Source organism: Anguilla rostrata, chromosome 5 (genome assembly GCF_018555375.3).
Source record: "Anguilla rostrata isolate EN2019 chromosome 5, ASM1855537v3, whole genome shotgun sequence".
NCBI classification, from domain to species: domain Eukaryota; kingdom Metazoa; phylum Chordata; class Actinopteri; order Anguilliformes; family Anguillidae; genus Anguilla; species Anguilla rostrata.
Window position 1 is genome coordinate 25,080,652 of NC_057937.1, and position 5,115 is coordinate 25,085,766.

General features: G+C 42.2%; 1 long non-coding RNA gene across 1 annotated transcript in view; it reads left to right on the forward strand.

Annotated features, from left to right (window-relative positions):
• LOC135254996 (uncharacterized) overlaps positions 1-3,442 on the forward strand; it is a 72,156-nt gene extending 68,714 nt beyond the window's left edge. Inside the window, exons 2-3 of the long non-coding RNA XR_010330027.1 lie at positions 2,713-2,965; positions 3,020-3,442. This is a non-coding gene — a long non-coding RNA (uncharacterized LOC135254996). The remainder of the gene's footprint in view (positions 1-2,712; positions 2,966-3,019) is intronic.
• The last annotated feature ends 1,673 nt before the right edge of the window (positions 3,443-5,115 follow it).

The window sequence follows — 5,115 nt, forward strand, 5'->3', positions numbered from 1 at the left end:
AACATGTAAATATTACTAATGGACTAACACACACTAGTTTTGGGTTTTTGATAGTTTAGATCACTATACTAATACATTAACCAGTCTCCCCTTTTCCATGCTGCGCTGTAGCTCCGCCCCTTTTCTTTCTAGCCTGCTCTAACGCTGAGTTCTGCAATTGCCTGCACCTGTCTCTTGCTCTGACTGCACCTCTCTCTCTTTGCACGTGTTTTTCCTGCTTCACCCAGGCCGTCTATTATCATTGTTGTCTATGTGATTCCAGTCCGCGTTTTATCAGTCCCCTGTCATTGAATTAGTTTTCCTAATGTTCTTCACCTGGATGTTGTTTGTTACTCCTCCCTCACTCACTTAACCCCTCCTTGATTGTTATCTTCCCCAGTGTATAAATGTCAGTCTTTTCCACTTGTTTCGTGTCAGAACGTTGATCATATTCATTGTGCCGATTATTTGTAAGCCTTTGTTTATTGAGATTCTTGCGACACCCCTTTGCCCGACTTCGAGTTTGCCTGCCCCTTTTTGTTTTGTTTTGTTTGATCTGGTTCGACCTTCGCTTTTCTTTGACTTCTCTTTTGCCTGCCCCTTTGTACCTTCGCTATTTCTGATCTCCTGGTTTTTGACTTTTTGCCTGTCTTTTTACTTTTCTTTTGGAAACTCGATTCTGTACCGCACTCTCTCTGATCACCTGGCTACGAACTTCGCACTGATTAAAGACGACGTTTTCTTGGATTTCCCTGGTCTGCGTGTGGGTCCTTACTCTGAACGTAACAAACTATACCTCAACTTTAGCTCAATTCTGTTATTCTGAAGAAAGTGCTATCAAGTTGGGGCATATTTTGGCAAACTTTATCTCGAAGGAAATTATTCAGTAAGAATGGCAGTCACAGTATCACGTGGAATAATTCAGATAAACAGTTAGGACTCTAGAGAAAATGCTATCCAGTTGGGGTATATATTGGCAATCATGAACTACCTGGAAATCATCTAGGAACGAAAGCAGTCACACTATCATTTAAAATGATTTAGAAACAAAATTGGGACTGACAAAAATATACACTTACTCTACATTTTTATTTAGTTCTCTTTGACAGGGTATCGTTCAGTGGAGAATGTGCATTGCAGCAAGTCATTTTGAAGAGATGCACATTTTGAAAGTCAACATTTGGGTAACTTCAATCTGGAGTACTAATTTGTGTCTTTTATCAGTAAGTGCTTCATTTTGGGGTAGCTGCAATTGTGGCACCCATTCAATTCATGTTACAGACAGATAATCTGCAAGTTCATAGGAGATGAGGGAGGGCTCTGTTTCTTCGACAGGGATCTAGCCTGTCTGTTTTACACTGTAAGCTGCATTTTCTATACCTCAAGTTTAGCACAATTCTGTTTTTTCTAAAAAAAAAATAGTGCTGTCAAGTTGGGGCAATTTTGGCAGTCATGAACTTCAAGGAAATGTTTCAGAAACAGCCATGGACCTAGGTTGAAGAGAATGGTTGAATTATATTTAGTCCTCTTCTGAACATGATTGGGGCTCTTGATTCGGAATGTTGAACGTTTATTTTTTCCCCGTACGTGCTTATTGTTGGGGTTCTTTTCGGCGTACAACACCTGTTGACTCCTTGCAACAAGCAATGTATTGGAAACCTACACATTTGGGTTATTTCAAACTGGCGCATTAATTTGTGACATTTAAAAGTATGTGATTCATTTTGGGATTGCAATACTTGTGACGTAGATTCAAATTTTCATGACAGGTGAAGATATTTTGCAATAGCACAGCAAGTTTAAATGCGCTTCTCTACTTTTGTGATGACCTATCATGTCTTTCTGACCATCAAGTCCGCTTACAGTAATTTTAGCTTATATCTTTCTCTTTACAAATAATTGTGATTTTAGGTGCCAGACAAATCTGTCAGTTCTCTCCCTTAAGATCGTTCGCAACACATCAACATGACGGTCAGTGATTCTATAACAATGGCAGATGACTGGGGTGGGGCGTTGAGCCCAATTAGTCAGACATCAGTCATACAAGAGTTATAACCAGGAGGAATCTATGAGGAACAACACAAGTAATTTGAAGGATTGGGAGGACAGAGACCAGGATTCAATTTGGGATTCTTCAAGGAACAATTTAAGTGAGTGCATTTCAAATTTACGGTTTTTCCTCACTTTTTTGACACATTGCACGAGGCTATGTAAAAAAATTCATTAACTTTTGCGATACCTGGAGTACTTGTACCTCAGTTGGATAGCCTCCAGGAACCGGTGCTGGTTGACTGATCAGCTATAAATGTCTCAGTAGAGAATTGGTAAAAATGGTTACATATTTATAGTTTAAATCAAAACACAGTTTGTACTCTCTCAAAAGCATTCACTTGTTATGATTTATTCAGTAAGAGCTTTCTTGATGGAGTATTTTTCAGATGCACCTTAAATTTGCAATCAGTAAAAAATTCAACAAGCAATCTAGGATCATTTTTCAAAGCCTACTCAGTTGGGTGATTTCAAACAGAAGTATTATTTTATAACATTGAATCATAAGTACTTAATTTTAGGGTAGCTGCAACGGAGGTAGGGACTCAAACCGTCATTGATCAGGGGATCATTCATGTCTACACTACTGTGGATGCTGTTTTAACTGTACCTCAACTTATAACTGTAAGTTAACTGTACCTCAACAGCATAATTCTTTATTTTTCTAGAGAAAGTGCTATCAAGTTAGTGTCATGGTTTTGGCTGATACCACCATTTCTTTTCCTTGCTGCGCCTTTTCTTCAGTTATTACGGCCATTGGTTTTTTCGTGCGCCTTTTCTTCAGTTATTATGGCCATTGAGTTGATTGAATTATACACGTGCAAATTTCTTTTTACAATTTGCACCTGTTGGCGTTCTATTTAAACCCCGAGCAAGCCGATAAGCTTTGCTTCAGTGTCACTTACGTTGCACGAGAGCCGGTAATCTGTCAAGCGAGGTAAAGGTAAAGGTAAAGGTAAAGGTAAAGGTAAAGGTAAAGGTAAAGGTAAAGGTAAAGGTAAAGGTAAAGGTAAAGGTTTGCGATTTTGGATTGTTGTGGCTATAAAATTAGCACAACAGTCTTTAGCTTATTAAGTTGTTGGCAACAAGGTAGTGCCACAACCTAAACTCAGAATTCTTTCTTTAGGGTGTTACTTTTTCAGCCTCGGTACGAGGTCTGTTTTCTTTTAGTTGCTCAGTTTTCTGCTCCGGCAGTTTTTTTTTAGTTTCAGAAAGTTCATACTCCTTAAGCTTTAGTTTTTTTTACCCAGTACGTGGGTTGTGTAGAGCTTTTCTTTGAGATACTCTCCCTAAGGAGTATTGTTTTCCTTTCTGTTATTTTTCCGCTGTCCTTGTCTCTTGAGACTTTGTGGTTATTCTACCTCTGGTGAATAGCTTAAAGAGCCCCCTGTTCAGTCACGGTTGGTCTCCCATAACCCCCACTCCATGACAGTAACACGGCAGTCACAGTATCACGTGGAATAATTCAGATATAATTCGGAGAGGGCCGCTCTCAGCTGCTCTGGGTCCGCTGGATCCATCTCTGGCCAGATCGTTCTGTTAGGTTCTGTGCTTGGCAGGACCCAAAATGCAGGACTCAGAGATAGCAGTGTTATGGAATTCAGAAAGAAGTTTGATTACACAGCAGGGGGCAGTAGGAACCAGGGCAGGCTTGAAACAGGGGCCGTGAGGGTTGGTGAGGAGGTGGTCTGGGATCCGGCTTGGCGTGGTGCTGGAAGGGATGCGGTAGGAACCAGGGCAGGCTTGAAGCAGGGACCGTGAGGGTTGGTGAGGAGGTGGTCCAGGATCCGGCTTGGCGTGGCGCTGGATGGGATTTCTCTGGCTTCGGTGGCAGAGCTGGACTGGGGACTGGGAGGCCGGCGAAGGACGGGCTGGACCGGGAGGTTGGAGCTGGGGAGGTAAACCGGGGAGAAGGAGAGAACACAAAACGAGATGCGACGAGGACAAACGCGTAGACTCGACAGACGGGAACACTGAAACAAAGTGCATGAAACAAAAACTAAGAGTGACTAGGAGAACGGTGCTATCTAAAGGAAACAAGGAAGGTACTGAGAATCGGGGTAAGGGGAATAGAAGCTAGGCTTGGTCTAGAACAGGAGTGCGAGGTTCAAGACTAGGCAACAAATCAACAATCTGGCAAGGGGTGAAACAAAAAACGTGACTTCATACTCTAATTAGACTAATTAGAACTAATAAGGGGGTAGTGTTACGTGCCATGTTTTTCTTTTGTGTGGACTTCCCTGCCTTCACCTGTCAGTCGCCATCCAAGTCCCACCTTCACCAAGCCCCACCCTCCGTGTCAAATCCTGGACAACCAATCAGAACTCGCCACATCTACTATAAAAACCCCACCTGTTTGTAACAAGATGTCTGACTGTTTGCTCTGTGTTGTGTCTTTGACTATATGTTAACCACTCATTTGAACTTGTCTTGTTTTATGTACACTTCCAAGGCTTGGGACAGGTAAGACTGGGGGCTCCTGTACATATGCCCGTAGGCTATGCTGTGTATAGATTCACTAGTCCTTAGGGGTGATTGCCAACCAATTGTGTTTTCAGTCTGCTAGTTAGAGTAGATAGGCCTTTTGTTTGTGTACTTGATACACTAGATTAGTTTGCTAGCTTGTTTTTCTGTTCTTTTGGCAACATCCAGCGTCTGTTGACCCTGGTAGTGTGTGTCTGGGATGTTGTATGTCTGGTAGTTTGTTGCACCGTTTTTGTTTGTTATCACAGTAAAACACCCGTGCACTGAGTTGCTGCTTTGTCTGTGTTTATTGTTGTTACCACCTCTACAGCATTAACATCTCCCGGCTATTAACATCAAGTTACATACCCCATGCACCCCTAGACCCATGGGGTCGTAACAGGGGGGTGTGAGGAATGCGACCTGAATGGAGTGAGAAAATGGCTGAAGGCTGGAAGTAATTAGGGAGTGAATAGGGGATAAGGTCACGCCCACCCTGTGGGGAAAAGCAAAGACATGGTGAGGAACACAAAAGCACAAGGAACATAAATAACAGGAACACGAGGAAATACAAATGACAACCGAAACACGAGGGCATAACAGTCTGAATTATTATGTCAAAGG